The 22627-nt window shown below is 42.7% G+C and overlaps 2 long non-coding RNA genes across 4 annotated transcripts in view; one reads left to right on the top strand and one right to left on the bottom strand.

The window, feature by feature from the left end:
* Nucleotides 1-2564: 2564 nt before the first annotated feature.
* The window catches only part of LOC109499917, a 30253-nt gene continuing 10190 nt past the window's right edge, over nt 2565-22627 (bottom strand). The window contains exons 1-5 of one of the 3 annotated variants that reach the window (XR_006598330.1): nt 4437-4795; nt 4238-4316; nt 3531-3672; nt 2903-2988; nt 2565-2757 (exon numbers count right to left, since the gene is read on the bottom strand). This is a non-coding gene — a long non-coding RNA (uncharacterized LOC109499917). Of the gene's footprint in view, nt 2758-2902; nt 2989-3530; nt 3673-4237; nt 4317-4436; nt 4796-22627 lie in introns of those variants that run through there. The other 2 variants (XR_006598329.1, XR_006598331.1) reach the window with 2 other exon arrangements.
* LOC123385553 lies at nt 3671-5874 on the top strand. Its single transcript, XR_006598332.1, has 2 exons — nt 3671-4182; nt 5268-5874. It is a non-coding gene; the product is annotated as an uncharacterized LOC123385553 (long non-coding RNA).

Below are 22627 nucleotides of genomic sequence, written 5' to 3'. Positions count from 1 at the left end.
GTAGAAAATTATTCAGTCACGCTTTCGAATTTCGAGATCCAACCCACTGAAATATTTCCAAACTGAAAACTCCAAAGAGGCTGTCACGTCAAGTCTCTGCCATAAACTTTCTTACACTATATTAGGTAATGTTATTTTTATATATTCTGTTAGGACACATATTCTTTAAATTTGTTCCTAATGTCTTCCTTGATGTTTTTCTTTGAAACAGATTTTTGCTAACATCCTAAGCTTCAAGTTAATTAAGGTACTTTATGGGGCACCTGGATGGCTTAGTCGGTTAAGTATCTGACTCTTGTTTTTGGTGCAGGTCATGATCCCAGGGTTGTGGGATCGAGCCCGTGTGGGACTCCGCACTGAGTATGAAGCCTGCTTACGCAAGCTCTCCCTCTCCCCCTCTCTCTGCTCCTCCCCTGCTCACTCTCTCTTTCAAAAAAAAAAAAATTAAGGTACTTTAAAAATATGTCTATGTGCCCGATGTAATACAAAGAATTGAATTTATTTGAAAAACATAAGCCATCAAATCGTTTGCTAGAGGCTATCCAGGTAAGCAATAGGTCTGAATGGACATACAGATCACTGCCATAAAACTTAGCCACTGACGAGCTCCCAAAAGGGGATCTCATGTTCTCAGAGAGAGCAATGAAAACCAAAGGATGACCAAATTAAATCATTTTCCTTTCAAAAATAACTAGGGGCCACCTGGGTAGCTCAGTTGGCTAAGCGTCTGACTTGACCTCAGCTCAGGTCTTGGTCTCAGGGTCATGAGTTCAAACGTGTCGGACTCTGCACTGGGTGTGAGGGCTACTTAAAAAAATAAAAAAAAATAATGTTCATAAACATAGCTGGGTATTTACCATTTACCATTACCTAGGAGTGCCTTCTCCTCTCCATTCTGCACTGTGGCTCAGTCTCGGCATGGACAAGTTACCCAACCATGGTTGTGTCCTGTTTTAGCTGCTGTCACTGCCACCTGTTCTTAAGTTAGCTTTCGCTTTTTTTTTGTATTATCTTTTGCTCTCACGAGCAAAAGTCCTTAACATGTGAGGAATGTGGAATTCCGGTTTTGTGAGCCCGGATTTCTGTGCCAAACCTGTAGCTTCCTGACGGTGGGATTTGGGCAAGTTACTTTACAGGCTCGCTCCCTTGCCAGCCCCTCCTGGTGAGGTCATCCTCATCTGCAAACTGCAAGTCGTAAGACCTACCTCCCCCAGGTTGTAAAGGGTAGGTAAGAAACCATCACGGGAAGTTCCCACCATAATGGTGGCGCGTAGCGAGTTAACGAATGTTCAAGTCCTAGGAGAAAAAGCAGGGGAGGGGACTCCCGAGACCCATCCTGAAGTCCTGACTCCAACGTTTGCTAGCTGCCTCCTTGGGAATTCTCCCACCCGCCCCCCTCTCTTAGCTTCAGTTTCCTCATTTGTAAAATGGGCAAAACATTCCTTAACCTTCATCACTGAGGTGAGTAGCTAGCTCAAAGGAAACAATTTTTGTGAAATTATAAAACCTGTAACATATTAGACCGTTATTAATAGGATAAATAATAATAGTGTGATTACATTTTTGGAATTAACTTTATTCCTACGGGGAAAAGAGTATTTTTCAACTGGTGCTCAACGGTTCTCTTCTGCTGAAGGTTGTGGCATTTTTTTTCCCCCTGAATGACTCATGGCACTTGTTATGAGCCATCTTGTAGGTTTTGGTTTTTTTTTTTTGTTTTTGTTTTTGTTTTTTGGCATGGGGGGCGGGTCTTCTTCTTTTTTTTGATCCTGTCACCTCAACTGTGTTCTCATGTCTTCAAGACCAAGGACTCGGTTTAAAAAAAAAATTTTTTTTAACGTTTATTTATTTTTGAGACAGAGAGAGACAGAGCATGAACAGGGGAGGGGCAGAGAGAGAGGGAGACACAGAATCTGAAACAGGCTCCAGGCTCTGAGCGGTCAGCACAGAGCCCGATGTGGGGCTCGAACTCACGGACCGTGAGATCATGACCTGAGCCAAAGTCGGACGCTTAGCCGACCGAGCCACCCAGGCGCCCCAAGACCAAGGACTCAGTTTTAAACCTGTGTAAGCTCAGAGCTTACAGCAGAGGCTGAGGGGAATGCTCTCCAGGACACCACAGGAAGGAGGGGATGGCCGGGGCCGCGGAGTGGAGCGGCCATAGTCTTCTGTGACAAGAGGACAGAGAAACAAGAACCTTGATGATATGAAGAAATATTGAGTTAAGAGGGATACGGAAAGGCTTCCATTGACTTGCCCTGATCTTAATAAGGAAGGAAAGGCCATGAGATGAGGGAAAATGAGAGGAAGGGTGGGAGCTGGGATCTTCAGAGGGTATTTGTCAAAGTGCTGTGCCAACTTTAAAGCATTCCATACCTCTTTTGCCCTGTGACAAAGGCTATGTCTTACTAATTTTTTCAAAATTCCAGTGCTTGTCACAATAGTGCATATAATTGGCATTAAATTTCTGACTCTGAGATGACTAGAAAATAAGTTCTTATTTTGTTATTTTGTTTTTATTTGTTACATAATAATAGCGTGCATAATATATCACATCCACATAATAACAATAATAATAGTATTTATTAGGTGCATAGGATACCTGCCATGTGTTTATAACCTTATGCCCATTATTTTATTTAATACTCAAAACAACCCGTCCAGGCAGATGCTGTGATTATCCCCATGGTAGAGAGGAGATAGCTGGTGCTCTGGAAGAAGTTTCTGAGACACTGTCGTGGAGCATAGAGGGGCAAGCTAAGTAAGAAAACATAACATAATTATAAGGGCGGATTGAGGCTCCCACTGAAGGCGGACTACGTGAGTTCAAGGTGAAACTCAGTACAATTATTGTGTTTGCCTCAGCCATGCTCTGCAGCCTGGAGCAGCTGGTGGAGTTTACCTGGTCTTAGAATCTCTGCAGACATTATCCCTCTGGTGTTCCCTTGGACTTCATGGCTAGGAGTCATCTGATAAAGAGGGGGCAAGCTAATGAGAGGAAATAGAAATAACCAAAATGCGTTCTTCAGCCTGATGGAGACGAGTAATTATCATTGGCTCTTGAGTAGCCGAGATACTTCAAAGCTTCACCGAAGCTTTCTACCCCACCCTGTCCCGCAGAACTACTTGGCTCCTGGCCTGTATGATCTTAACTTCATTCAGGAAATACCGGTTAAGAAGATTCGGGAGGAGCCCCTGGGAGACGGGTGAACTTGACAACCCAGGCAGCCTGTGTTTTGCGCAGCTCAATTGTTTGCTGACTAACAGGTGGAGGAGGTAGAGGAGGAGAGAGGAAGCCTCACCAAAGAACTGGGCCATTTGGGTGGAGTTGCTTGGGTCATTCATCAAAAACCATCATACAACCAGGGCAGGGCAAAGACACTAGCTGTGAAGGTAAAGGCTGCTCCCTTTGACAAAAGCCAAATCCGTCCGGAGAAGGCGAGGAGGGCTTGTATGAGCTTTTCCTAGACAGGGGAAGGGGAAACAGGCGGGGAGGTGCTTACATGGTTGACTTAGGAAATAATAGCTACCTTTTATCTTCATTACTGGAGGAAAGGAAGAAATCGGTGTTCTACCACCTCAGCCCTTGCAGCTTTTGCATCCGGTCTGCAAAACCAGCTCGTCTAAATTGCGTTGTTAGGACTCGTGTCGGGATCTGGGCAGTGGAGCGTTCTGCAGAGAAAGCAGAGAAGGCGGTGGGAAGGTTCAACGTGAGGTCAGCTCGGAAGCAGGTGGAAGAGACCCACGTTCGCCGGGGCAGGAGAGGGAGGCTCTGGCTCGCTCTCAGCTGGCTCTCTGCCCCCTGACTCTCTGCCTGTGACCGTGTAAAAAGTCCCCCTCCCCAGTCACACCCAAGGAGATACTGAATTACTGATCTGGAAGGCAGTTTGGACGTCAGAAGTTTTAAAATGCTAACGCACAGTCAAGCTGAAACCCCCTGTTCACAGGGCAGCAGGTCTGAGTGTGAAACGAGAAGAGGTTTCCGAGGGGAAAGGCTGTTGGTGTCCCCTCGACTGCCACGCAAAGACCTCATGTCAGGAGACAGGTTTCGGCTCAAAGGCAAGAAGAATGAAGGCTTTGAGCAGTCCGGAAAATCAAAGTGGCTTAGCAGTAAAGAAGCTTTGACCAGGGGAGGTGACAAAGGAGAAGGTGGACAGCCACGGGCTGGGAATGTCGAACAAGGTCAGTGGTGGCCCAGCTGTGCCAGGGCGCCCGGAAGCACCGCCAAGCCCCTCACCCTTCCGTCAGAGCCGCTCTGCTTTTTCTTGTTTTCTACACTGGGCTTTCCCACGAAGATCTCCTTTGAAGGGGATCTGCTGAAAAAAAAAGAAGAAAAGGTTTTAAAACCACTGAACTAGTTGACCTTTATGGCTATTACGACTCTGAAATTCTATAGTATTAAATCCCGTTTGATGTTTTCTAAGAAAGCAGGCTACCGATTGAGGCATTCTTCCGAAGTCTGAGGTGGGAGGAAGGGGAGTGTGAGAGGCGTGGAAAGTGTGAGTAGAAGAGGGAGGGCTTGTCTCAGGTAGGGGCCAGAGGCAGGAGCCCTCAACCCTGTCCAGGCTTAGAACGACCTGGGAGCATCTTCATAACTGACCCCTCCCCAAACCAATTAAATCAGAGTCTCCGGGGCTGGTGTTTGGTCCTAGGTATTTATATAGCACAGCAAGGCTGACAGCCAATGGTTAAAAGGTGACCGGTGAGAAACGTTCTGTATACATGGAGGCCAAACATGTTAGACAACCTCAGACACAGTGGTTCTGAAACTTCAGGTGCATCAGAATCTCCTGGAAGACTTGTTGAAACACAGATTGCTGAGCCCCACCCCCAGAGTTTCTGATTCAGTGGGTCTGTGACCACCAGGCCCCAAATTTGCATTTTTAACAAGTTCCAGGTGACGCTGATAATTGCTGATCAGGGACCACACTTTGGCAGCCGTTGTTCTAACAAAAGGTATTTATTTTCTTTAAATTTATTATTATTGTTATTATTATTATACAAAAGGTTTTACTTTAGACATTAAAAAGAACCTCTTGGGGCAGCTGGGTGGCTCAGTCGGTGAAGCATTCGACATTGGCTCAGGTCATGATCTTGCGGGGTTCATGGGTTCGAGCCCCACATAGGTAGGGGTCTGGGCTGACAGCTCAGAGCCTGGAGCCTGCTTCTGATTCTGTGTCTCCTTCTCTCTCTCGGCCCCTCCCCTGCTCGTGCTCTGTTTCTCTTTAAATAAACGTTAAAAAAAATTTAAAAAACCCTCCTGACAGCGCAAGACCATTTGCGGTGTGCACTCTTGCAAAAGTACGTTCACCTAGTCTGATCAAGAAAGAAACATCAAATACCCCCCACTGAGGGACATTCAAAGACACATCTGACCAGTAATCCTCCAAATTGTGAAGGTCGTCAGAAACAAGGAAAGCCTGAGTACCTGTCATAGCCAAAAGAAGCATAAGTGGACGTGGATACGAAACGCAGTGTGGTTATCTTGGGTGGGATCCTAGTACAGAAGAAAGACACTGGGGAACAATTGAGCAAAGAATGTACCCATATTGATTCATTGGTTGTGACAAATGTACCATACTTACGTAACAGGATAACAATAGGGAAACCTGGGTGTGGTGTAGATGGGAATTCTCTATAATATTACTGTGCTAATTACAATAGTTCTGTAAATCTAAAACTGCTCTAAGATAAACAGAGCTTATTAAAGCAGGGCAGGGAGCGGGTGGAGGGGGGGTGGGGGTGCTTCCTGGCTGTTACAATGCAAACCATTCCTGATGGCAGAGGTAGAGTTGTTGTCTTTGAAAAGCACCAAGGAAAAAGAAATAATTTTTAGTTGAATGAATCCCTGTTCTTAATAAATTACGTAACAGATCTTTGCTTCCTTTTATTTATAGTTTTGTGACTTTCAAATGATTTTTAGAGCTGCACTTTAAATATATATGTATATATATATATATAAAAATAAACACACACACACACATCAGCATATTTACAGCTAAAAGACAAGGTAACTGATTCCTCTTACTTTATTATACTGGAGCCATGCAATGGGAATACAATCCTAGATAAGAAAGTCACCTGTTGTAATGACTTACAATTCTTAATGGAAATTTTCGACATTTTGGATATAGTTACCTGGAAACCATTTCAATGGTTCTCTCTCCCTCTTCCTGTTTTTTTTTGTTTGTTTGTTTGTTTGTTTTGTTTTTGTTTTGTTTTGTTTTGTTTTTGTTTTTTCTGTTCTAACAGAATCTGCTCAAGGTGGTCTGGATAAAGCAGAGTGCCCCAGGCAATATTTTGCTGCTGGTTTGTAGTTATGGATTACCTTATATCATTGGCTTCAAGAGCGAACTGACTGGGGCACCTGGGCGGCTCACCTCGGGTTATGATCTCATGGTTCCTGAGATGGGACCCCCGTGTTGGGATCTGTGCTGACAGGTCGTGATCTTATGGGTCATGAGTTCGAACCCCGTGCTGGGCTCTGTGCTGACAGTGTAGAGCCTGCTTGGGATCCTCTCTCTCCCTTTGCCTCTGTCCCCTCCTGCTCACACTGCTCTCTCTCTCTCTCTCCCTCTGGGTCTCTTTAAATAAATTGATTAACATTAAAAAAAGAACCTTTTCAAAATCCCCATATTCACTTGAGTTTTCTGTGGGCTCACAGTGTGTGTGTATGTGTGTGTGTGTGCAGGTGCGTGCTGGGGGAACAACCTGACCACTCTCTGGTTAGGTAAGTATATTAACTTTAATTACCTAATATTGATGCCATTTCCCTAACTTGCCTTTAGGTCTTCTCAGCCTTTATTATCAACTCTTCATAGTCCCGACTGTAGCACCTGGCAAGGCGCTTTCACACCTGGGAATGAAATCATAATAATTCAAGGGCAACCTAACCGCCCCATATGCAGGCACCATTTATCTTTTGGTGCCAGGTTTGAACCATTTATCTTTTCTTATCAAGTGGCTTAGCTGTACATTTGGGGAAGTCAAGTGAGGAAATGAGAAGCACTCTTCGAGACTGGCAGTGGTCTGAATAATAGCTTTAAAGTGAAAGTTCAGCCACCTGATTCATCTTCCAACCGGGCAGGGGCTCCTAGGGAGTAAGAGGGCAAAGTTAAATGTGAAACTCAAAATCTGAGGCAGAGGACTCTCATCACCTGGACTTTCCTTCTCCCTAAAAGGGGCAGCAGTCCTGGAAATAGTGGTAACTAAACTTTAGAGAACATTTCCGGGGTACTAGGCACCATTGTCATGAACTCATTTCATCCTCACAGAGGCACAGGGAAGGGAACCACGTTGCCAACATTCACACAGCTTGGAGTAAAGCCAGGATTCTAATCTGGGTTATCTGGCTTCAAAGCCCATGTTCTCAACAGGCTCTCCTGCCTCTCTTGGGGAGGACACCACGAGAGGCCCCACTCTTGACTAGACTCGCTAGAGGGCCCCCTCCAGGATCTGGACTGGCACATCCCAGGGACCTCCACAACTGCCTAAGGCCTAGGAAAGAGAGTCTCATCAGTGAGCTGTACTTCTGTCCATGCTGCTTCCTACACAACGACTGTCACCGTCACCACCAGCAACTAGTAAATATTGATCGAGCTTCCCTTCTATGCCAGGTACTATGGATACCAAAATGAAAAGGAGACTGTGATCCTGCCCTCAATAGACACCTAAGCAAACAAGCCAACAAGATCGCAAACAGCCTCTGGTCAAGTCCAAAAGAAAGCTGTGGGAGTCCAGATGGGCGGGGTCCCACCTTGCCTGGATTCGCAGTGCCATGATTTCCTTCCTCTCTCGCTGAGTTTCTGTTACTTCCTTGATTTCTTCTACTTACAACTCACAAGCCCAAATGGCAGAGATTTGAAGTTCTCTCTACAAGGTGTTGAGCTGTTCAGGAGGAAGATGTTCTGTTCATTTAATAAATAGCTTCTGGATGAATAGAGGCTCCGACTCAGCATATGTTTATCTGCTCCCCCCCCAGGAAACAGAGAACATTTATATCTAAGTTCCTCCTTATCCGAGGTTCGCTTTCCAGGGTTTCAGGTGCCTGCAGTCAACTGTGGTCTGGAAACAGATGATCCTCCTGACGTATGATCAGAAGGTCTCTACTAGTCAATACGACGTCACAGTGCCCACGTCATTCACCTCATTTCATCTCGTCATATAGGCATTTTATCATCTCACATCATCAGTGAGGAAGAAGGGTGAGTACCGTACAATATTTTGAGAGAGAGAGAGACCACATTTACATAAATTTTATGATAGTATGTCATAATTGCTATTTTACTGTTGGTGGTTTTTAAAAAAAATTTTTAATGCTTATTTTTGAGAGAGAGACACAGGGCACCAGTAGGGGAGGGACAGAGAGAGAGGGAGACACAGAATCCGAAGCAGGCTCCAGGCTCTGAGCTGTTAGCACAGAGCCCGACGCAGGACCTGAACTCACGAACCTCGAGATCATGACCTGAGCTGAAGTCGGATGCTTAACCGAACGTGCCACCCAGGTGCCTCTGTCGGTGTTTGTTGTTAATCTCTTCTGGTGCCTAATTTATAAATTAAACTTTGTCACAGGTATGTGTGTAGAGGAAAAACATCATTATGTGTGGGCTTCAGTACTCTCCGTGGTTTCAGGCATCCACTAGGGGATCTTGGAATGGATCCTCAGTGGACACGGGGGACGACTGTACTCTCCCTTCTTCCAGGACAGGCACCTTCTGTTCCACGTGCAAGCTATGCTAGCAGCCTTGCCCACTCTTTGTATCCCTACCTACCACAATAACAAACAGTGTTGCTGAGGCATCGTTGCTGATGTGTTGCCTTTAAAAAACACCCTCTTGTCATGGGATAAGCCTCTTCCTGACGATGGCCCATCCTTATCTGGCCTGCCAAGCAGCCCTGTTGCCATGGAGGGCCGATGGGATGAGGTGTGTTTTTTGCCTGCATCACTCCCACCGGGGTGTAACAAGGACTCTTGTGCACGTCATGCGTGGCTGGCCTGTGGCAGCCCGGCGGCCAGGCTCTTCCTGTAGGTAAAACCCAATCAACTGATCAGCTGCAGATAATATCAAGACCTCTGTTTGATACGTTAACAGTGACAGACATGCTTCCACAATTCACAGCCCCGTACCCTTTGGCAACAGAGTCGTTGTGGGTGAAGAAAACACTCTAGTCACCAGCTTTGGGATGAGAGGGCTCGGGTTCATATAAACACAACCTCGCGTCACTGCTTGTGACCACAGACTGTTTTGGGTCTTTGCACTCACCCTCTGATCTTGATTTCCTACATGACAACGTTCTCGGTTTATATGCCCTTTGGCAAGTGCAGCAAGCCTGTTTCCTGTTTCTAAACTTGTAGACAGCCATTCATGTGTCTCGCACTTGTCAATTTTAACCAGAAAACACCGGCCCCTTCTTGTTGCATTTTTACCTTTAGCCCAGGTGAAGAGGACCGTAGAAGTAAAGTTGTTGATTTATTCGATAGAAAATTCTTCATTAATTTAAATAAACTTCCATAGGACTTGTAATTTCAAGAAGGAAGTAAGGGGAAATACACGCCTCCTTTCCTAAAGCCTAAAAAAATAAGTGGTGACAAGGCTAAAGATTTGAAAGCATTGAAACAATACACGATTTAGTTTTTTTCTTCTCTGTTTGTCAAGAGTGAAGGAAAGAAGAAATGGTCGATGTACTTGTAACTGGCAGATGACCACCAAAATAAGAAAACTCTAAATGCAGCAAGTAGGTCATTCGTCAGAATCAACAGGACCTGTGCACGCTTTGTAGGTCAAATACATTTTAATTACCCTAACAATTTGTGTATACCCTTACAATAAAGTTGATTAACCTCATTCACTGGTGAATGTTACCTATGTAGTGCTACTATGTGCGAGACTTTGAACTTTTTCAATCTTAAGAGAATCTTTAAAAAACTCTTTAAAAATCTTTTTAAAAAAAGCCTAGGCTTTTTCTCTTAAGATGCTAACATTCTGTGGGCACCTGGGTGGCTCAGTCGGTTGAGCATCCCAACTCTTGATTTCGGCTCAGATCATGATCCCAGGGTCATGGGATTGAGCCCTGTGTTGGGCTCCATGCACACTTAAAGATTCTCTCTCCTTCTGCCCCTCTCCCCTGCTCATGCTCTCTCTTTCTAAAATTAAAAAAAAAAAAAGATGTTAACTTTCTGAAACCTTTACAATGTACAATAAGCATTTACAAAAGTAAAATATGCCCATCCAACAATTTGAAAAATACATTAAAGCAGAGGAAAAAAATGTTACTCAGAGGTAACCTCCATTAACAGAGTAGGGCATATTCTTGCTTTTTGCTGACTGAGTTTGTGTGGGTGTTTTAAGCAAAGCTGACAATATACCATTTATATAATTATCATTTACTTTTTCTTTTGCTTCGTTTTTGTTTTTTACAAACTCTTCATAAATAAACTTATTGGTTATATAACAGTTATCTTTTTTTGTAATAAATACTCTTTTTTCCTATAAACATGTTGCATAGATCACAGATTTCTTAATTTCTAAGTCAAAAGTTTGTCTTGACTGCACTAAGATTCTTTGGAAAAGTCAATCTCATTCATGTTTGGGGATGACTCTACCATTCTTCTGGAGATATAAACACATACGCGCGCACACACACACACACACACACACACACACACACACACACATCCTGGAACCTGACGCTAACTAAAACTGGAGATATGGATGGGGTTCTTCTGGTCTTCCGTCCAACATGACTGCCATGCCCCAAGCTCCCTGCTGTGCCCTTGTGGTGCCTCCAGAAGTAGGGGGTTGATCCTCCTGATGAGCAAGGCTTTCATGTCTTTTCTGGTGAATTCAAGACACGGTACCTAATGTTTAACTTCCCTCAGTTAAGGGAAGAGGAGAGCAGGTGGGGAGAGGGGGCACACTGGACATTTCCTAACATCTCCCCCCTCCAATTTGGTGCCTGCTAGGTCCTTATCTTCCAGGTAGAGGCTTTGACTCTCTTTATTGCCACTTGGATATACAAAGACACTCTTACTTGAGTTGGGAAGGGTGAGAATTGCCTGAGTGGGGTTAGAAACAAAGCCTGGATCTGTGGCCTCCCATGTCCTTGAGTAAAGTCAAGAGAGTAAAATTACCTTTTTTACTCTTGGGAGTCTCCTCAGATGATAGAACAAAATAGAAACTATGCTCCTAATAGCTTGTGTTTTCATGTAATAGATGTGGCATAATTTATCAAACCATTGCTCTCAGAGTAAAATCCAAAGTTCTAATACGATGTACAGAGCTGTTCCCCATTTGGCTCCTGTCCCCAGTTGGCTCCTTGCTCCAGCCCTGCTGAACTTCCAAGTTCTCCAGCCGATATTTATCTCCAGGTCTTTGAATGTACTGTTCCTTTTTGCTGGAACACTCTTCCCTTCTGATTAACGTTTTCCCATTTCGGTTTAAACATCACTTCCTTTGATCAGGTTCCCTCTGCCCTTGGTTTCTGTAGCAAATGTCACAATTGCTTGCTTAACTGCTTATCTTCTCCCGAACTGAAAGTTCTGCAAGGGTAAGGACCAGGTCTGTGTCGTATTTGACTTCTGTTCTAGCTCAGTTTTTCACACCTAGTAGATACTCAATGAAATATTGAAATGAGTAGTGGACATTTAGGACACATCCCGTTTTTATAAGCAATGCTGAAATGAACAGATATTATGCATGATTATTTGTCCATGTTTTTGGAAATTTTAAATTACTGATGATAAATTCTTGGAAGTAGGATTAGTAGGTCAAAGGATATAAACATCTTTGAGGCCTCTTGAGAAACAACAGATTGCTTTCCAGAAAGTTTTACACTCCTGCCAGCAGTGAATGAGATTTCCTGTTGCATTGTACTCTTATCAGCACTATTAGGAAAAGAAATTATTTTTGCTAACTTGATAGTAAAAAATTTTTCCTTCTGTTTGCCTCAATTTTGCTGTGGTTAAGTGGTGAGATGGATATTTTTCATCTATTTTAAAATTCATTTTTATCTGCTCTATTGTGAATTATCTGGTGTCTTTTGCCCATTCTTATTCTGAAATGTTCATGTTTTTCTAACCAATTTTTATAAGCTCTTTAAGGTTTTTTTTTTAAATTTTTAATGTTTATTTATTTTTGATAGAGAGAGAGAGAGAGAGAGCGTGAGCGGAGGAGGAGCAGAGAAAGGGGGAGACATAGAATCTGAAGCAGGCTCCAGGCTCTGAGCTGTCAGCACAGAGCCCAATGCGGGGCTTGTACTCACAGACTGTGAGATCAAGACCTGAACTGAAGTGGGATGCTTAACTGACTGGGCTGTCCAGGTGCTCCAAAGCTCTGTATGTTTTAAAGATGTTAGGTTATGGGGTGCCTGGGTGGCTCAGTCGGTTAAGCGTCCGACTCTTGGTTTCGGCTCAGGTCATGATCTCATGGTTCCGTGAGTTGGAGTCCCTTGTTGGGCTCTGCACTGACAACTGCAGAGCCTCCTTGGGATTCTCTCTCTGCCTCTCTCTCTCTCTCTCTCTCTCTCTCAAAATAAATAAATAAACTTAAAAAAAAGATGTGAGGTTATAATCATTATATTCATCATAGATCTTCCTCTGTATTTAAATGTTCATGTTTCCATCTCATATCCTTAAGTTCAGTGTTTTGATGTGCTTGGGCTCTCATCATTTCCCTTGAGATTTCTTACATGACTCCGACTTAGGGTGCCCTTCACCATTAGTGATAAAATAAATATTCTGCTATTTTTTTCTTCGCTTGTATGTAGTTAGATTCCTTTGCCTGCGTGTGTAAGTACTTGTGGGTGTGCATTTATGTGCATGTGTTTCACCATTGAGAATTTAATGGGAGGTGGGAAGGATCTTTTGCCAAAAGGGCTCACCAATGGTCTCAACATGATTTGTTAGATAATCTTTTCTTTCCTAATGATTTAAGGTATCTCTTGTCACTAATTTAAAAACAATTTTACTTAGGGGTGCCTGAGTGGCTCAGTCGCTTGAGTGTTTGACTCTTGGTTTCAGCTCAGGCCGTGATTTCAAGGTTTGTGGATTTGAACACCGCATCGGGCTCTGCTCTGACAGTGTAGAGTCTGCTTGGGATACTCTTTCCCTCCTCTCTCTGTCTCTCTCTCTGTCTCTCTCTCTGTCTCTCTCTCTCTCTCTCTCTCTCTCTCTCTCTCTCTGTCCTTCTTGTGTGCTCTCCTCCTCTCTCTCTCTCTCTCTCTCTCCCAAAAATAATTAAGTAAACTAAAAAAAACCCACCAATTTTATTTCACTTCAGTGTATCTTCCTGTAGTGAGTCAGGTTCTTCTTCACCCTGCTAGGACTCAGAGAGAGACTTTGAGGGGCAGGGTAACCTTCTCCTGCATTTGTTCTCTCCTGGGCTCTGCCATTCTCTCTTGTCTGCCTACTGGGAGCAGACTCACTGAGGCTCGACTCTGAGGCATTTAGGGAAAGTTGGACTCAATATCTGAAACTGGTCAAGGCACAATGCATTGGCATGAAAACCTACCAGGCTAATTTAGTCACATTAATAAATGTCTTTCTAGCATTATCAGAGTATAGCTTTCTTTGGTTTGGCTGGCATTAGATCTAAAAACACACAGCTTCTGAACAGATGCTCACTTAAAAAGTAAATACTCTGACAAGGACAGAATATCTGCAGCCTAGTATCCTAGTATTTAGAGACCTGAGTCTCTACGGTGATGGTTTCTTCTTTTACACAACACCGTGCATTTGTACAAAGGGGGGAATGCCAGTCTTAACTAACTAAGACAAGAGTCGACAAAATGTTTCCTTTACAGGAAGCCACTAGCCACACACACTCAGAAAGGTGGTTGGGAGTAGACATCTCTATATTAAGTTAATGTGCTCTTTCTCTTTCATTCTTTCTTCCTTGCTTTTTTGCTTCCTACCTTTCTTGCTTGTTGGCATTCAACTCAGTTACACAGTGTCATAGTTCTTGCCAGCTGGTCCCTGACAAATTAGTCACAGAATTTAACATCTCAAGTTATGAAACATTGTCAATATTAATTTTCTGCATTTTCCATAAATTGAGCATTGGAAATAGACACAAGAGATTATTTTTAAATTTTAAGAGGCAATGGGAAGAAAGGACTCTTGCTGCTTCAGGAAAGTATTGTAATTTATACCAAAATGCTGTAGGATTTATTTTTTAAGAGTTTTTTAATATTTATTTTTGAGAGAGAGAGACAAGCAGGGGAGGGGCAGAGAGAGAGAGGGAGACACAGAATCCAATGCAGGCTCCAGGCTCTGAGCTGTCCACACAGAGCCCAACGCAGGTTCGAACTCACCAACCGTGAAATCATGACCTGAGCTGAAGTAGGATGCTCAACCAACTGAGCCACCCCGGTGCCCCAAAATGCTATGGGATTTAGAAGGAAGCATTTAAAGACCTGCTCAAACCCTGCCCCAAAATGTGGTCTGTGTTTTAAAATAAATTAGTTCAATATTTATCCTGAATTCAAATGCAACATTTTTTTCCTCCTTAGGCAAATCAAATTGACATTCCTTTTCTTTGTTATTTATTTATATATTTATGTATGTGTGTATTTTTAGTCTATTATGATTTCTGCTTCTGGATGTGTATTTGGATGGTGTGGAGGTGTTACAAATATTCAAAATGTTCTAAAGTGTTGTAGTTTTATTTGCAAGTAGTAGACAGCAAGTAACAGAAAAACCAACTCATACCGGCTTACATGATAGAGAACCCGTTCCCCAGCTCCTACTCCCCCATCCTCTACCTCCTTACCTTGTACTTCTTTTCCTTTTTCCCACAGCACTTATCACTGTCCAACATACTATCACTTTACTTGTTATACTTATTGCCTATTGTTTGTCTCCTTCTCCACAAGGACAGGGATTTGTGGATTTGTATTGGTTTCATGCATTAATGTATTCTAAGGGTCTGGTACTGTGTCTGGCACATAAGTAGATACTCAATAAATATTTGTTGAACTCAATTTCACCAACTGATATCCCTGAAAGGTCCAGGTGTCTGGTGAGATGGAGTCCTTTAGCTCAATGATGTCATCCAGGACCTAGTTCTTCATTGTTTTCATGGTCTACTTTGTGTTCCTTAGTGTTGACTCTATCCTAAGTCAGGCTCCTCCTGTGATCCACAGATAGCTCTGTCTCCGGGGATTGTCATTCAAATACAGCAAGGGGGTACAGAAAAGGTTTATCTTGCATTCTCAGCAGGAGGTCTGAGAGTCACTCTGAAGTAATTGGCTTAGGTCACAGTCACGGTGGCCAGGAGAAAAGATGTGCTGATGGCTTAGCCTCAGCTACATGTTCCCTCTTTACCACCAAGATGGAATTAGCCTTTCAGGAAACACCTGGGTACCCAAGCAGAAATTGAGGGGCTGCTGGAGAGGGGAAAGTGCAGAATGGATGTCCATGCCAGTCAGCAAGAAGCACATTAACCAGTAAGGGTTTACCATTACAAGGAAACAGAATTTGGGAAATCCCCTCTCTGTGACTTCTTCTTAGTTTATGTGACCGGAGCTGAGATTAGGCTCAGTTTATGTGGTTAGACTGAGTTTATTTTCTCATTTTTTGGCAAGTTTGAGATTTCCTGAGTTGAAGGAATCTTCTAAAGGGATTCAGGAGAGCAAACAAAAAAAAGCCGACTTTAAGGATTAAAAAAAAAAAAATTGTTGCTTCCTCATTCTTTCAATTGATAGAACTTGACAGTGTTGTAAAAGAAGCAGTCATGTCACCCCTTTTCATTCTTATTCTGCATTGGCTCACCAGATGCTGGTACTCTTCTTCTCCATCTTGGATTTATCGTCCAAGTCAGGTAGTGTAGAGAGAGGTCCCAGGTTTGTAGCCAATGGCCATGAAAAGGGTGTCACCCAGAGCTCCTCCTGGCAAGGCCAAACTCATTGCTGCCTGGAGAGGACCAGCTCACTGTGATAATGACTCCTTCCTTACCCTTGTGTGTCCCTGTATTTACTAACTCAGTATCCAACCACAAGTACAATGCTGTTTGATTTGGCTACCCATAATTCTTTAACACAGGTGCAGGTTACTACAGGGAGGTGCTGGATATGGTGTAATTTCCTAAGTTATGTACCAGGTCAGCATATGTGCCAGAAGGTGTAATTCAGTCTCTGGGATCTTGATCTCCTATCTTATTCATGAGGGAAGCACCCTCACTTTCTAATACCTCAGCTTGCAGAAGTAATATATAGAAATATATATTACAGAAATATTACTTTCTAATACCTCAGCTTACAGAAATAATATATAGAAATATATATTACAGAAATAATATATAGAAATATATATATATATAGAAATAATATAAGTGATCATTGTCTTCATTACTCCAGCTGGCTCCTCAGGACAATATTGTTCCTGTGGAGTAGTGTTAATCAAACATGAATTACGTGAGGACGAAATATGGCCACTTACCTGTGCGTGGTCCAGTCCCTGCCGGCCTCGACCACTCCATCTCACGCTGATTTCCCCTTTTGTCATTCTATTTCAAACAAACTAGCCTTTAAGTTGCTGAAATAATCCAACATCTTTCCTTCTTTAGGGTCTTACACTGCCTGGAGTCAAGTTCTGCCTTCATCACTTGCTAGCTGTGTGACGAAGGTATTATTTATCCTGTCTATGTTTCATTTTACTCATCTGTGACGTGGAGCTAACAATAGTTCTACTTCACAGGACACTGTGTTAGCATTAAAGGGTATATATGAAGTTCCTAGAATGTTCCTAGTTCATAGTAACTAAAAATGTTAACTCCTCTCCCTCCTCTTCCTATTCCTTCACCATCTTCTCTTTCTTCTAGAAACTCCTTCCCTTCCCTTTTCCAAGTCTGTTTTTTTTTTTTTATTGAAGTATAGTTGACACAAAATGTTACATTAGTTTCAGGTGTACAACATAATGATTCAACAAGTCTTACACATTATGCTATGCTCACTGCCAGTGTAGCTACCATCTGTCACTGTACAACACTATTATAATACCATTGCCCATGTGCCCTATGCTGTGCCTTTAATCTCTGTGCCCAAATCTGGATTTTCAGTGACTTAGTTGTTATATGAACTGTCACTACTTCAGAGGCCTTTTCTGACCACCCCATCAGAAGTGGCTCTTTTGTTCCTTTCTTGCACACCCCTCTGTCTTCACTGCATCTGTTTCAATTTGCAGTTATATATTTATTTGCTTTTATGTACTTGACTGTTACCTTTCTCCATGAATAGACTGCAAATTCCATGATAGCAGCGTCCTTAGCTGTTTCATTCGTTGCTGCGTATATTACATGTGTCTGCACAGAGCAGCAAGTCAATACATATTTAGAAATGAAAGCCTGATTCCTCTGAATGGTAGAGGAACTGCAAGGGGAAACTGAAATTCTGAATTACGAGTAATTCTGTAATATACTGGGCCAGAAGCCACGCTGCTGAGTAACCTCCATGGGGTTGGGCATGGGGTTGGGGAAAGGAAGCAGCATCCCTCCTATCGAAAAGAGAATGCCATGCAGGCTGAACATCTTCAATTTCCAGGGCCTCAGCTGCGGAAGTAGAAGGAAGTGCCAAGCAAGTGACAGTGTGATGGCCAGCAAATGGCCGGGAGAGACCTTAGACTAGCTTCATGCAGGGACCTGATTCACCAACACATGGAAGATATCTTCTAGGGACCTCCAGAAGTATTTGAAAGATGCCTTTCAGGGAAGGTTGAAGGTCTGCTATTCCCAGGCTACAAAAGAGCCAATTTGTAGTTTGAATTTGAGTTGGTGTTCTCATCTGCACAGTTGGGTAAGACCACAGGAAACTTGAATTATAGTATTAATGTTATCACAGCCAGGACTCATCCCCATGCACAGGATTCAGAGAGAGAAATATTCCAGTAAAGGGCCATAGTTTGTCCACTGAAGAGTGTCACAGTAAGGGGGGAAAGTACACAGTTTTATCAAAACTCCCATATCATCACCTAGGTGACCTTAACAGGCTGTAGAACGTATTGATGGGGAAAATGGATCATTTTCCATTGTAATGAAGCTTTTAAAAAATCACATTTCCAGCATTACCCAACAGAAAAGAATGCGGAATATGTTTATCTTATATTATCTGGACAGCGGGGAAAGGGGCAAGCTGATAAACATTTTTAGTAAGCTGGGAAAAATTTGCCCTGACACTTTTAATGGAGAGGGTGACCACCTGAGAGGAAGTCACACCTGTGCTCTTTTTACCCATTACCAGCTCCACTTTATGTTTATTTATTTAAAAAAATTAAGTTTCTTTCTTTCTTTTTATTTATTTATTTATTTATTTATTTATTTATTTATTTTGAGGGAGAGAGAGAGAGAGAGCACAAGCTGGGGAGGGGCAGAAAGAAGGAGAGACAGAATCCCAAGCAGGCTCCATGCCATCAGTGCAGAGCCTGATGTGGGGCTCGAACTCACCTACTGTGAGATCGTGACCTGAGCTGAGATCAAGAGTCAGATGCTTAACTGACTGCAACACCCAGATGCCCCTTACCAGCTCCATTTTAAAAACTTGCAACAGGAGTGTATAACAAAAAATGTGAACAGCCTTCCTCCTCTGTTGCTTAGCCAATCCTATCCCTTAGAGATAACCACTATTAAGACAGGCTTGTGGACATTCTGTCACTCCTTCCACATATGCTATCACTTACACATGCCCCCATCACTTTGAATGATCAGCTTTTGATTGATAGACGTCCTCTTATTGATAGGCTATTTCTAGTATTTCTTGACTACAAACAATGCTGCGACGTGAGCACTTGTACAAATATCTTTGTATGTATTTTAGAGTATCTGTAAACTAAATTTCTAGATGTGTAATGTCTGTGTCAAAGTTATGGGCATTGAAAATTTCCAGGGCCTAATTTTTTTTTAATTTTTTAAATGTTTATTTATTTTTGAGAGAGAGAGACAGAGACAGAGACAGAGCATGAGCTGGGGAGGGGCAGAGAGAGAGAGAGGGAGACAGAGAATGGGAAGTGGGCTCCAGGCTCCGCACTGTCAGCACAGAGCCCGACACGGGGGCTCAAACTCACGAACCATGAGATCGTGACCTGAGCCAAAGTTGGAGGCTTAACCGACTGAGCTACCAAGATGCCCCTCCAGGGCCCAATTCTGACTGGACATCTACTGGCAAATGCTGATGTGGGCACCCTGCTTTGAACTGAGTTTGGACTAGATCTTTAAAAGCCCTTATGGCTCTTACAATGGTTTCAGTAATGGTTTTGAGCAAATGCAGCTGACAATGAGCCCATGTTTTCCATAAATGTCAAGAGAGGACAGAATCGATTCAGCATGGACTAAATACCCTTAGCTATCACGATAAGATAGAGCTGAAAGGAGGGCTTCTCCCATGAGCAGATAACATAGATGTTTGAACTCAAGAGTCTTGATATATAAAGAGATTCAATTTCTTTGTACCGAATGGAGGGCATTGCACCAGGATTGGCACCAGCCCAATCCATAACCTTTGAGTTGAAGTCCTCGTGACTGTGTCATCAGCTGGTTTCATAAGAGAACATGGTTCAACCTGCCCAGTCCTTGGCTGAGGATCCTTTTAGGAAAATCCAGCTTACTGCTGAAGTGTCGTAGGTGACTCAGGTAGTAGAATTCTGCCTTTGAGTCAGGACAGAATTTTATCTTTTCCCTGGTGTGGGGGTTTAGTCACTAGAGCTAGGCTCTAAAGTCATATTTCAGGACCTATAAAAATTCCTTACAGAATATGTTGTCTTGAAAAGGCGGCCTCATTTTAATCGAAAGATTCATGAACTGTTTCCTAAAGATTCTACTTCAAGCCTAGTTTAAGATATTATTCATTTCCTTTCTAGGAATAGTACGTTTGACCCTGGAGAATGATCACCATGTTTCCATTGGTAACTCAGATACAATAAGAGTGTCCAAACCCTAGGACAGAGGTTTTAGGGTGTTCTTTTTTAAAGAATTTTTTTTTAACATTTTTATTTATTTTGGGGACAGAGAGAGACAGAGCATGAACGGGGGAGGGGCAGAGAGAGAGGGAGACACAGAATCGGAAACAGGCTCCAGGCTCCGAGCCATCAGCCCGGAGCCCGACGCGGGGCTCGAACTCACGGAGCGCGAGATCGTGACCTGGCTGAAGTCGGACGCTTAACCGACTGCGCCACCCAGGCGCCCCTTAGGGTGTTCTTAAATAAAAACCACTAGCTAATCTTACAGCGATTATCTCTAGATAACAGGGAAAGCTTCTCCTTATTACAATTTTGAGTTTTTTTCCCAATTTAATTGAGTAGCACCAGATCCTCAATGTATATTACCGAATTTTCTTAAATTTTATGAAATGGACAATGGAGGAGTGCTCAAAAATCACCAGATTTTATGGGAAGGAATACAGAAAATTGAACCAATTTATTACACAAGACACGTAAACATGCATGTAAGTACAGGAGAGAATTTTCTCTAAAATAGCACACCAAGAATAACTTCAGTGAATGCTCTAAAGATAAGACCCTGACCTGCACACATGTTTTTCTCTTTGGGGCTTAAAGGTGCTGCCCCCAAGATGTTAATGGCTACATTTATTCCTCCAACATAAATCTATATTGTTACCAACCAAGAAAGGCCGGGATAAAGAAGTAGTTAGATATACACATGATAAGATAGAGCTAATAGATGGTTATGTCCTGTCTAGCATCCCCAAACGATCCCTAAATTATTATATTGAATATAAATTACTATTTCTGTTTCTAGCCAAACTTTCACCCCAACACTGATGACTTTACTAGCATATTACATGGAAGTTTGTAGAGCTTGTTTAAGTGATATATCATGCTCTTTGGTTCTGTGGCTGAGATGGCAAATTACCCCCAATATCTAGCTTTGCTCCATTCTCAGTGATGGACTTTTGGCTGGGTCCATGGCTATGCAGAAAATGACTGCATTTCTCAGGATCCCTTGCAGCTAGGTGTGTCTGAGTGATAAACTTCTGACTAATGGCTTGTAAGGGGAAGTGCCACATCGGTGGTAGCTTCTGGGAGCTTTCCCTAGCAGACCAATGATATCTGTGCTCCAAGCCCTTTAGGCTTCTTCTTTCCCCTCTCTTTCTACTGGTAATGTAGGTCTGATAGTGGTACCTCCCTCCTGGACCAGAACTTCAGAACCAAAGCTTTGGGACAGCAGGAGAGAAAGCTGGGTGGAACCTGGGCCTCCAAAAAATTTGGGAATGAGAGCTGCCATACCAGACCCAGGTTCCTACCTCCAGACTCTTATATGAGAAGAGCCTTCTATCTTTTCGTAAGCCACTGTTCATTTGTATCCAGTTCCCATTATTCATCACTTATTCCTTTGGTGGACATTAGCCTGATTTTCCTCGATAAAAAAACCTGACACATTTTTTTCTGAAGTCAGTATCAGGCCATATGATCCAATGCATGGCCCAGCAAATGGACAAGAATGTTTCGAATTGAGATGATGTTGAATAAGATCCAGAATGGAAGATTGCCATGTGTTTAAACTACATATATGTCAGGAGTTTAGGTGGTGGCATTTTGGTTAGAATGGTTACAAGTAATTTAATCCCTAGTGATACTGAAATATGTAGAATGTTGATGGAACATTTTAGGGGGAGAGGTTTACAGATCTTCCCTTAGCTTTACTATGTCAGGATCAGTGAGCCTCCCTATTTTAAACCTCAAAAGACTTTGGCTGTCCAGTTCCTCTCCACTCCCCCATCAAACACACCTCTTGTTAGGAGCTGTGAGAGTATATGTAAACGTATACTCTTTTATCCACAGCTCTAATTTATCTGCTTTTTTTTTCTTTTCCAAATAGTTTTCATGCCAGAAGTCCTTAGAGAAAAGAAAAGAATGAAACAAACAGGACAAGGCAATATCTTGGTACTGCTAATGAGCCATATATCTGGATAAACCAGAGGCAATGACAAACGAACTGGATTATTGTTTTACTGGTCTAGTTAGGAAAAGCACATGTTTAATTTATTTACATTTTAATTTATTTACATTGTCACACTACAATCACACTTCGCTGGCTTTTTTTCTAAAGCATCAGATGAGATAAGTTAGTGTCACCTGCTCTCTTATCCTCTTTTAATGAGATGGGCCTTATTTTTTATTTTATTGTCATTTTTTTTTTAATGAGAATGACTTTAAACCTAAAAAGCTAAATAATATGCAAGATATTTGCAGAAGGCAGAAGTGGTCCCCAAATTCCTCTAATAAAACCATAGATTATTCTTATCCTTAAGCCCCCAGCTTCCCCATGATTTTGCTCCAAAAGCTTCCTCAATCCAGGAAGTTTTATTGTTTGATTTCACATCCACCCTATCTACCCTCACAGCTACTTTCCTGTAATTTTGAAATTCCTTTTAAACTCGACTTGCATCATTTCAAATCCCAGAACTAGCCCTTCGGTCATCGCCATTTACCTCACTGAAGACATCCCAGAAATGTGGCTCAAAGGAAGGACCCTCTTGGAGAACGGGGTTGCCCGATAAATGATTCACTCACTACCGAGGTGGATTTTCTTAAATGTCATTTTCACTCTGGAAAGTAGGAAACTGGGTTTCCTGTCTTTTGAAGCATCACCACACGGCCAGAAGCTGAAGGGCAGAGCTCCCA

This window comes from Felis catus, chromosome B2, assembly GCF_018350175.1.
Source record: "Felis catus isolate Fca126 chromosome B2, F.catus_Fca126_mat1.0, whole genome shotgun sequence".
NCBI lineage: Eukaryota > Metazoa > Chordata > Mammalia > Carnivora > Felidae > Felis > Felis catus.
Note: the sequence above shows the minus strand (reverse complement) of the source record. Positions and strands in the feature narration are given on the sequence as shown.